Source organism: Rattus rattus, chromosome 1, assembly GCF_011064425.1.
Source record: "Rattus rattus isolate New Zealand chromosome 1, Rrattus_CSIRO_v1, whole genome shotgun sequence".
NCBI classification, from domain to species: Eukaryota; Metazoa; Chordata; class Mammalia; order Rodentia; family Muridae; genus Rattus; species Rattus rattus.
The window spans coordinates 161,267,617-161,279,233 of record NC_046154.1 but is presented as its reverse complement, the minus strand read 5'-3'; the positions used below and the strand labels follow the sequence as shown (position 1 = coordinate 161,279,233).

The 11,617-nt window shown below is 43.8% G+C and overlaps 1 pseudogene; it reads right to left on the bottom strand.

Moving 5' to 3' along the window:
- Window positions 1–2,329: 2,329 nt before the first annotated feature.
- LOC116889941 lies at window positions 2,330–11,208 on the bottom strand (annotated as a pseudogene).
- Between the last annotated feature and the right edge of the window lie 409 nt (window positions 11,209–11,617).

The window sequence follows — 11,617 nt, the reverse complement described above, 5'->3', positions numbered from 1 at the left end:
TGGCACTTGCTCATGGGAGATTATGCTCCATCCACCATATGTATTTATACATATGTAAATATAGGAGTGTATATGTAAGTATGCATGAACACTGTGGAACTGATGAGATAAGTGGTAAGGCCCAAGAAAAATGTGTGTGTTTGTGTTTGTGAGTGTTTCTTTGTATGAATGTGTGCATGTGTGTGTGTGTATGTATGTATGTATGTATGTATGTATGTATGTATATGTGTATGCAAAATGAATAGAGCATTTTTTCTTTTTGTGAGCATAACTTTCTTTTCTTGGCACAGAAATAGGGTAACTAACTCCAAGCCTCTCCACAGATCAGATAGGGGCTCCCAATAAAATGCTATAGAGCTAATTACTTTACTGATACCCCACTGCTAAACAGCATATGTTACCTACCAGAAGCCAGGGGTTTCTGGCCTTAGAATAGCAAAGTGTTATAGATAGAAGAACTACCATATATAAATGAACTTTGACCTCTCTGCTGAGTCCTTACCCCATCACTGTCTTTCTCAAAGAGTTGTTTCTACTCAGGCTCCCAGCAGTAACCAATTTTGGGCAAATTTCTATTAAATGCTGAGAACAAGATGTATCCTTCTGTATTTAACTGAAATGTTCTATAAATATTAATTAGGTCCATATGATTTGTGACATGACTAATTTCCAGCATTTTTCTACGTAGCTTTTCTCTATATAGCCTGTCAAATGGTGAGAGGGGAGTATTGAACTCACCTATCATCTCTATGTAAGGGTAAATATGTATTTTTAATGTTTTAAAACTTCGGCAATTTTCATAGGTTCCCTATACTCTGCTTCAAAAGGATTTGAATCGTGGAACCTGTTGTACGCAATGTAAAAAAAGTCAGTACTGACTTTCAGTTGAAGTAGGACCTAAATGGAGTGACAAAATGTACAATGTGCCCTATCCAAATTTTTAACCTTATACACCAGAGAAATTTTAGTAAGCTTCCTTGCCTTGAGAATGGAATCCCCAATATTCAATAGACCTGTTTATTAGAAATTGCTTATAAATATGCAGGTGTTCAGTTTTTCTATTTTGCCAAGAAGAAAGACTAAGTCTTTCATTAACTGAGGTTTGTTCTCACATATTGAGGATTATTCATTCTTGTTGGTTGGGTGAACAGGGAATGATATTGGTTAACTGTTGAGATAAAAAGAGAAAACAGGATATACAACAGGCATAATGGCCATGAATATCAGAACATATGCATGGAGAAGCATGGGAAACTCAAACACATTCAGCTGCAGAAACAAAACAACATACAGTACCTCTCTTCTTTTTCTTTCCTATGATAGTTGAGAATTGTGAGATGAGTTTATAGTTACCAAAATCTACCAATTAGAAATAGATAATATCACACAGTGAATAGGCAAAGGAAATAATTGACTGTGGTGGCCTCTACTTATACATGGGTGTGTGCATGGGTCCAATGCATTGGTTTAAAATAATTTTACAGAACTATTTTAATATATGAATAGTTAATTTATGAAAGCCTACATAATACAAACAAATTAGGACTTTGTGGTGTATGATTTTTATTTGATAGAAAATTTTCCATACCGGCTTATTAATGAATAGTAAATAAAATTGTCTTGGTTGACTACCAAACTCCAACTTTAATTGTTTTAAGCAAATATCATTTAATTTACCTAACAAAATCCCATATTCTCAGTCAAGGTACTTTACAAGTGATTTCTTTACAGCAGAATTGTAATGATTTGACATATTTTATGTAACTCACCACAGAACCCTTACATATTTTATTTATTCAGTTTACAGACTTCATCATAAGTGATGTTTCTGGTACTTTACATTCATCAACCAAATAGCCAAAGTCTCACCATGCTTTGACAATCTCAATTATTTTACATTGTACATTATATTATTTTGTATCCATGTATCTTACTATGTCAACAAATAAAATATATTAATTAATTTGTTAAGTATAGAAAATTAATGCTGAATAAAATTTCAAAATATAAAAAAATATGAGAAGAAGGGCTGGAGAGATGTCTCAGCAGTTAAGAACTTTCCTTTTCCAGAGTTCCAGAGTTCAAATCCCAGCAACTACATGGTAGCTCACAACGATCTGTAATGGGATCTGATACCCACTTCTGGTTTGTCTGAAGAGAGTAACACTGTATAAAACAAATTATATTTAAAAAAATATGAGAAGAGATTTTATCTGTGTGCATAGAACTTAAGATTCTGATTTAAGAAGACTTTCTCACCTCACTGCCAATGCATTCGATAATTGCTATCTATTTTAACATTAAAGTTTTACCATCATGTTGCTTATGTCTAAACTTTGTTTAATTGTTTCGTACAAACTCTATGAAGCATATGTTTGAAAGCATCCTTTACCTGCTGGTTCCTCAGGGTGTAAATGAAAGGGTTTAGCAATGGGGCCACAGATGTATTGAGCACAGCTATACCTTTATTTAAACTCACTCTCTCCTTTGCTGATGTTTTCACATACATGAAGATACAACTCCCATAAGTAATGGAGACAACAACCATGTATGATGAGCAGGTGGAAAAAGCCTTTTTCCTTTGTTGAGCTGAAGGGAACTTTAGGATGGTTTTGATGATGAGTGTGTAGGAGAGAATCACTAATATCAAGGTAATGACAAGTGTCATGACAGCTAAGGCAAAAGTCATTAGTTCTATGAAACGTGTGTCTGTACAAGACAGCTGAAGGACAGGAGAAGGATCACATAAAAAATGATCTATTGATCCCGAAGTACAGAAATCCAGTTTGAGCCCCAAGTGTCCCGCGCTACATCTCGCCAGCAGGAACGACGCGGCACACACAGGATCCTTCTGCAGAAAAAGCTTTACTGCGTCTTGAGAGGGAGAGCATAAGCTTACAATGCGGAGATGCCGAGTGAAGAATAACCGTCCCTTATATAGGAAACTATCCTCGCCTAGGACGTGTCACTCTCTGACTGGTCGCTGCCAATTATGCCAGATGACGTACCATAACGTACGTGTCCCTTCGAGTAGGGAAGTTACCAGGCGCCTGCGTATTGCCCTTTTTACTAGGTGCGTTCTGCCGGATGCTGGTGCCATCTTGTAATGGAGTATGTAAGGACAGCTCCTCACATTTGTGAGGACAGCTCCTCGCACAGCTCCTCACATCTGTGAGGACAGCTCCTCGCACAGCTCCTCACATCTCCCCCTTTTCTGTTTTTTTAAGCAAACAGGACACCCAGATATAGGAGGGTGAAGACAGAGGTCATATCCTCGTACAAAGTTGGCGAACTTGTACAAGAGAGATACCCTTAGGCTGTTGTTGGGACGCAGGGCACTCCCGACCCGTCGCACTGCCATTTTTCGAGGGAGGGAAAACTAGGGCAGAATCCCTCATGTAATATGACATGCCTTCCAGGGAGCGTATTTGGTAGAACTTCCCTGTGCAATGCTAAGCTCGTCACCCCTCATGGGCTGCTCAAGCCGGACACTCTAATCCTGTGCAATGAACCAAGGTTCTAGGAGTGCAAGAGCTGTCCAGCTGGTGACCTGTTGCTTGAGCATGGTCAACCAGATATCGACTGACGCTCTTTGTTCAAGGGCTACAAGCGCCTGGGCGATCACTACTTTGTCCTTTCTTGTTTGAGATCTCAATTTGCAAAGCAACCAGAGGAGTAACACTAATCCACAGCAGAGGATCACTCCAAAAAGTCCCACTCCCACCCATTCCTTGAAGTAAGAGACTGCTGAGGTGATCCAGGACGACAATCCCTCCGTCAAAGACAGGTCCAGTCAGGTAGAATTTACTTGAATGATGGTCGCTCTCAGCTCCCGAAGTGTCTGTTCAAACTCCGAGGTCCAATTCTGTAACAGATGCTGTGAAAGACTCTTAGACAGATTAGCAGCTCGGGTAAATTTGTCATATTATATGGAGGTGACACAAAGGCCTGGGAGTTTTTGCTCACAGCCAAGCTGGGCCAGTTGCCATAGAATGTCTAATTGCTCTCGGACCAGATCTATACGTTGGTTGACAAGCATAAGGCCTCCCTATATCTGAGTATTGGCCGAGGCCTGTCTGTCCAGAGCCACAGAGACGGTGGCCGATAAATCATTGATAGTTTGGGTTGTCTGTACTGAATTTGACAAGGCCAATGCCGAGGCAGTAACGAGGCAGCGACTGCTGTCGTCGAGCAATAATGCCAGCAATAATTGCAGAAGTACCAAAATCTCTTTTTCCTCTAAATAAGGTCATGGTCCCGGGCATCAACAGGGATCAAAAGGATAAAGCGAGGCATGCGGGTAACTACTGCGATATTTTATATGAGTAGCTGTCCAGACAGAGGCAGCAGGTTTGATGTTCCCGTCCAGGAAAATGACAACCGTCCCTTTTTCCCCTTTCCTCCAAGTAGCATCTCCATGGGTGTAAGATCAGTGCAGCTACCATTACGCAATGTAAGGCCACCACCATAGAGAACTGTGGCGTTAGCCACAATGTCCTCCTCACCAGTTCCCATGTGGCCTCCCTTAACCAAGCAGAAGATTGATTATATAACATAATGCAAGGGAGATCAAAAGATGTTTTGTTGAATATGCCAAAACAAAGGCTGCCCTTAAGGGGAATAGTCCTATTTTCTTTTAGTCGTTCAACCTGTGGATCCTTAGGTAAATAGGCCAACCCTAAATCCCTGTTAGTGGTACATCACCGGCATCGGGAGTGGAAAGGTTGACATTATTCCCCATCCTAGCTCGCCCTGCACCGTTGCTGGCATCCATGGAAGAAGAGTGAGGAGGTGCAGGAGTCCCAGTCCCTTCTTGATCACTTGCTGTGATGCTCTGAGTAAGTCGTCCTGGAATCCATATGGGATTTTCATTGTCCTGTGGAAAAACACAGACAGCTCCCCTGGATCTTATTAAAACAGGATCTGGGCCTTTCCATTCATTTGTTAATACATCCTTCCATTTGACTAATTCTTTTGTCCTCTTGGGCTCTGAGCAATGTCGCTCAGCCGCTGTTTGTCCAGCTTCATCAAGATTTTAAAAATTTAAGGTAAAAAGGGCCAGAGCAGTGGCCACTCGGGGTGTTGGGGGTAGTTCTATCATAATTCCCCTTCTTTGTTTTATTAAATATTATTTGAGCGTCCGATGAGCACGCTCTATGATTCCCTATCCTTGAGGGTTGTAGGGCAGGCCCGTCAGGTGGGTAACCTGCATCTGAGCACAAAACTGACGGAATTTTTGAGATGTGTAGGCGGGGCCATTGTCAGTTTTTACACATTTTGGCTTTCTCCAAGCACTCTATGCTTCAAGGCAGTGCTGAATGACATGTGTTGTTTTTTCTCCTGTAAGTGGGGTGGCATGTAGAATGCCAGAACATGTGTCTATAGATACATGCACATACTGTAATTTTCCAAAAGTAGAATTATGAGTCACATCCATTTGCCAGATTTGCAATGGCTGTATTCCTCTCGGGTTGACCCCGATGTGAGGAACTGGGAGGAACTGGCAGCACTGTTGGGTGACTATATCACGTGCCTCTTTTCTAGTTATAGAGAAGCAGCGGCGTAAAGTTTCTGAGGTGACATGGAAATTGCCATGAAAGGCTTTAGCGGCCTCTAAAGGAGAGGCCAGGGCCAGAGCTATCATTTTTGTGGCTTTGTCAGCCAAATCATTCTCTGAACTCATTGGGCCAGGGAGTGCAGAATGGGCCCGTACATGAGTAATGTATACAGGGAATCTTCTATTTAATAGGATAATTTGGATTTTTCGGAAAATATCTGCCACCTTACTAGTGGTTTTAATTATACCGGCGGTTTCAAGAATACTAACAGCATTAACCACATAGGAGGAATCTGAAACAATATTTAGAGGAACCTGGAATTTTTCAATGACCTCCATGACCACTAGGCATTCTACCACTTGGGGTGAGGTTTCAAAATATCGTTGTGAGAATACTTGGGAGTTTACCACATATGCTCCCACCCCTGTTTTTGACCCATCCGTATACACAGTTATCCCCTCCTTTAATGGTCTGTGGGATGTGACGCGAGGGAAAACAATAGGTTGTGATCTTGCAAAACACAATAGGGGGTGTTTAGGATAATGATTATCTATCTTCCCTGTAAAGGATGTGAGCAGCACTGCCCAATCATCAGAGGTAGCGGCTAGAGTTTGGACCTGGTAGGGTGTATATGGGATAATCAAGGTTTGGGGTGGAGTCCCAAAATGACAGATGGCAGCTTTTAGGCCCTTAATAGCCAGATGTGCTACTGCGGCTGGATACCAATCAATAATCTTCACAGGGGAAGCATGTGGATGGATCCATAACAGTGGACCTTGTTGCCATAAAACTGCAGTGGGTAAATCCTTGGTATCTAGTACACAGAGTGAAAAAGGTAGAGACCAATCAATGCGTTGCAATTGGGCCTGTTTTATGGCATCTTCTACTTTTAGTAAGGCCTTGGTTGCAGCGGGAGTTAGCACACGAGGGGAGGTGATGTGGCCGTCCCCTTCCAATATTTCGAACAAAGGTTTTAATTCCGCGGAAGGGATTTTCAAAAATGGTCTCAACCAGTTGATATCTCCCAAGAGCTTCTGAAAGTCATTAAGAGTGTGGAGGTGGTCTCTACGGATTTCCAGTTTCTGGGGTATAATCTTATCAGGGAAAATAATGGATCCTAGAAAATGACCTGTGTCAGCAATTTGGACCTTTTCTGTAGCAATATGTAAGTCCCATTGTTTAAGGGTTTTTTGTAATAAGGAATAGGCTTGTTTGAGTAATTCTAAGTCTTTATGACACATCAATATATCATCCATGTAATGGATTAACAGTAAATTTGGATAGGTCTCCCTGACTGGTTTGAGGGCTTCCTGAACATATAACTGACACATCGTAGGGCTATTGGCCATGCCCTGAGGTAGGACCTTCCACTGGTATCTTTCATCAGGTTCAGTATGATTAATTGATGGGACGGTAAAAGCAAACCTGGGCCTATCTGGGGGGTAAAGCAGAATAGCGAAAAAACAATCCTTGATATCTATTATTACCAAATTCCAATCTTTTTGTAGGGCCGAGAGTATAGGAAGGCCCCGCTGAATGGGTCCAAGGGATTCCATCTGATCGTTAATGGCCCTCAAGTCATGGAGTAGTCGCCATTTTCCTGATTTTTTCCTTATTACAAAAATTGGGGTGTTCCAAGGAGAGGTGGAGGGCTCCAAATGTCCCAATCTTAATTGTTCATCCACCAGTCCTGTAGCTGCCTGTAATTTCTCAGAGGTTAATGGCCATTGGGGAACCCACACCGTGTCCTCCGTCCTCCATGGTATGGGTCGTGCTGCCCCAATGGCGCCTAGGAAAAACCCAGGCCTTGTTTATGGGGGTTGGCGATCGGTTCAATGGGCGTGAGACAACCCTGTTCTAATCGCCCTAGGCCTTTCCCTTCCTTATAGCCCATCCTTGACATCATGTGGGCCACTTGTGGGGGGTATTCATTAGATAAGGTCAGTCCCATGGTCTGCATAACATCCCTCCCCCAAAGATTAACAGGCAGGGGAAGTACATAAGGAATAAATTGTCCCTGTCGGCCATTGGCAGTTGTCCAAGTTAGAGTGGCAGAGCTGATGATAGGGCATGACTAGTAGCCTAATCTGTAGTGAGTGAGAAGATTTTGTGGTAGGCCACGATTGAGGCCACCATTTTGAGGAAATTATACTTTTATCAGCCCCAGTATCCAGTATGCCTTCGAATTTCTTTCCATTAATTTCTAAGCTCAATTTTGGGCGGTTGTTAAGGTGAACCACCAAATGTGCCGAATCATGACCAGTGGACCCCATGGGTCCCTTGGTATCCTGTATCATGGCCTGGGAGCACGGAAGGAGTAATAACTGTGCTATTCTATCTCCTTTACTTATGGAAAAAACCCCATCGGGACTTGAACAAAGAATCTGAATATCAAGAGAGCGCTGAGCTTCAACAAGCCCTGGATGGACTATCAGTCCTTGTAGGGCGAGAAATCCTCTCCCAAGGACAAGGCCTATGGTTCCCGGGGGTAGAGGCCCCACAGTCTGAGCAGGAATTGGCTGAATGCCCATCTGGGGCATTAGAGAAAGAAGTCTGAGGGTGCACGCAGGTCCAATTTTTGTGTCGGCTCTTGGGGACCTCCTCTGGGGGGTCGTGGCCCTGTGAAAGCGGTTCCCATATCTTTGAGGGCCCTGGGACCGGGGGCCCACCAGCCCGTTTTTTGACATCTCATTAGGTCGAGTCTCCAAAGGAGGGAGTAGTTTGCCTTTAATGTCTCTCACTGATCGGCACTGGTCAGCCCTATGGTAGCCTTTGCCACATCGGACACAGAGGGTTGCAGACCCCCTGTCTCCTTTTGTCATCCTGCAGTCTCTTTTTAGATGGCCTGTTTTCCCACATTGAAAGCATGATCTTTTTATCCGTCCCTTTAACAGGCGTCGCTGGAACTGGAGAATGGCAGCCAGGCCTGAGTTAGGGGCCCTCCAAGTTCCCTGCAAACTCTAAGCCAATCCTGTAGCCCTTTATTTCTTAGGGGGCTATGGCTGTTGGGCACTCCTGGGTGGCTTGCTCTAAAAAGCTGTTCTATTAGTGGTGCTGCTTGTTCAGGATCACCAAAGACTGTCCTGCAGCCTCTGTCATTCTAGCTACAAAATCTGAGAAATTTTCCTGGGGTCCCTGAACGATTTTTGTAAGTTGATTATCAATCCCTCCTCTCCTGGACAGTGCCTTCCAGGCTCTAATAGCCGTGCTGGAGACCTGAGCATAGGCGCCCCAGTGGTAAGCAGACTGATCAGCTGCAAAGCGGCCCTGTCCTGTTAAGAGTTCGAAAGTCCATTCTTGTTGCTCAGGTATTAAGGCCGTAGCATTCGCTCTGGCCTGTGTTTGGGCTGCCTCATACCAGAGTGCTTTCCATTCCATGTATTGGCCCATGCTGGCAAGGGCTGCCTTAGCAATCATCTGCCAATCAGCTGGTGTCAATGCTGTCATGGCCAACCTGTCGAGTTGTGTTAGAGTAAAGTTGGCCGTGACTCCATACTTTCTAACTGATTCCGCTAATTCCTTAATCTGATTATATTCAACAGGGGCATGGACCCGTCCTCCCTCCGGAGTCTCAAAGATACGAAATGTCATACTCAGCTTTCTTCTCACCCTCTCAGGGACTAGTGAGAAGGCGTGTGAGCGTGTCTCATATGGAGGGGGCGCCGTTGGTGGCGGCCGCGCTAGAAGGCTTCTATTACTTCCCCTACATTCATCGGGGTAATATCTTTCCTCCTCATATTTAGCTGCTTCCTCATCTAGCTCAGCCTCCTCCTCTGAGTCTAAGGTTTTATTTTCAGGGCTTTCAGAACTGTCGAGGTTCAGCACTTCTAGCTCTTTCACAGGGTATAGGCTGGCTCCCCCTCCTGGTTTATGTGTAGAGGAGGAAGTGCTGGAATCTGAAAATTTCAACGCTCCCTTGTCTGCGGACTTACGGGAGGCACTTTTTCTTTCTTAGGGCGTCTTTTTTCTTCTTGGCAGGCCCAACCTCTCACTACGTTCGGTTTCTGACAGACTCTCCCGGACTACCTCGAGAGTGGCCTGTCCTTCTACTACTGCTGCCTTACACATTTCATCCTTTAAACAATTCTTAACCAGCTTCCATATAGCTTTGGTCCCTAGCCGCAGATCCTCTTCCGCCAATTTTCTGTCAAGGTCTTTTCCAAGTTTGTTCCATGAGGCAATTGTAAACGAGCCTGAACAGGCAAACCAAGGCGCCACACTCTCCAACTCCTTCACAAAGTTTGTAAGTGTTCCTCTTCCAATTTTGATGTCCCTCTGTTTTAACACTGTTTCCAAGGCCGTGACCACAGACTGTGAGGATCCCATGATGGGCCAGGAACGCCGGCGGCTTATCTACGTCCGTCTGACAAGGCGTGAGGTGAAAGGGTAGAGACGGACACGCTGCTCTCTTATGTACGGGAGTCTTACACGCGCCTCCCCCATGGTGCCGCTTATCTACATCGGCCTTATCGCGTCCTTGCTCCTCAACAGTCAAAATCGGAGGTAAAAAGGGAGCTCTTTGAAGCTCACTTATATCTGAGAGACTGAGGCGCCTTCAGCTGCTGTGATCGTCCTTTTAACAGCGAAAACGGTGAAAACAGAACATAAAAAGTAGGGTGGCTCCCAGGACAAATACTATAGCCTTAACAAATCCTTCCCAAAGGCGGTGACAACCCCAGACCAAAGTCAGAGAGGGCTGCCTCTCGAACGTGTTACCTGCAGTTCTGAATCCTCCTTGTCGCCAAGGGATCTCGAAGGTGCTGATGATGGCGAGGTCTTTCCGGTTTTTGGCACCAGATGTCCGTGCTACATCTCGCCAGCAGGAACGACGCGGCACACACAGGATCCTTCTGCAGAAAAAAGCTTTTAATCGTCTTGAGAGGAGAGCATAAGCTTACAATGCGGAGGCGCCGGTGAGGAATAACCGTCCCTTATATGGGAAACTATCCTCGCCTAGGGCGTGTCACTCTCTGACTGGTCGCTGCCAATTATGCCAGATGACGTACCATAACGTACGTGTCCCTTCGAGTAGGGAAGTTACCAGGTGCCTGCGTATTGCCCTTTTTACTAGGTGCGTTCTGCCGGATGCTGGTGCCATCTTTGTAATGGAGTATGTAAGGACAGCTCCTCACATATGTGAGGACAGCTCCTCGGACAGCTCCTCACACCCAAGAGCATAGGAGGGAAGATGACTAAGAATCCAGTTACCCAGGAGCTGAGGACCAGTAGGTAGCACACTTTGCTATTCATAATGATGGGGTAATGGAGTGGTCTGCAGATGGCAACATAGCGATCATAGGACATAGCAGCCAACAGGTAGAACTCTGTAGTCCCTAGTAAGAATACAAAGAACAATTGAGCTGCACAATCATTGTAGGAAATTCTTCTGTCTCCTGAGAGAATGTTTATCAGGAACCTGGGAATGCACACTGTGGTGAATGTAATTTCTATGAAGGAGAAATTCCGGAGGAAGAAATACATAGGAGTCTTAAGATGGGGATCCAATAGGGTGAGGAAGATGATCATGAAGTTCCCTATCATGCTCAAAATGTAATTGAAAAAGAGAAATAGGAAAATCAGAATTTGTAGCTGAGGGTCATCTGTCAGTCCAACCAAAATGAACTCTTAACTCTCCTGACTGGTTCTTCATTTCTCATTTGCTCTTGAAAATCTATAGAAAATATAAAAATTATATCACATCTACCAAAACATATTTTCCAACCCTCCTGTTCTGTTAATGAAGATATGTTTGTCATTTGAAATATCCTTTACAGTTTTATGATTTTTCATCTGTGTTTGTCTTCCAAATACATTTTAAAGTATATTTTTAATATTTAACATTGCTTAATTTTATCAATATCTCATTATTTGGCACTCGAAAGAGGAAAATGATCTTGTCAAATTATGTTATTCACAATGGTTGAATAACTACCAATCCTTTCCAATTGGATAGCATTGTACATGTAATAGAAAAGGAAATTTCCCACACATCACCATTATAAGAGTGGAAACTACATAATAGGTTCAGGTGAGCAACCAGCACAGAGAAGAAGATAGTG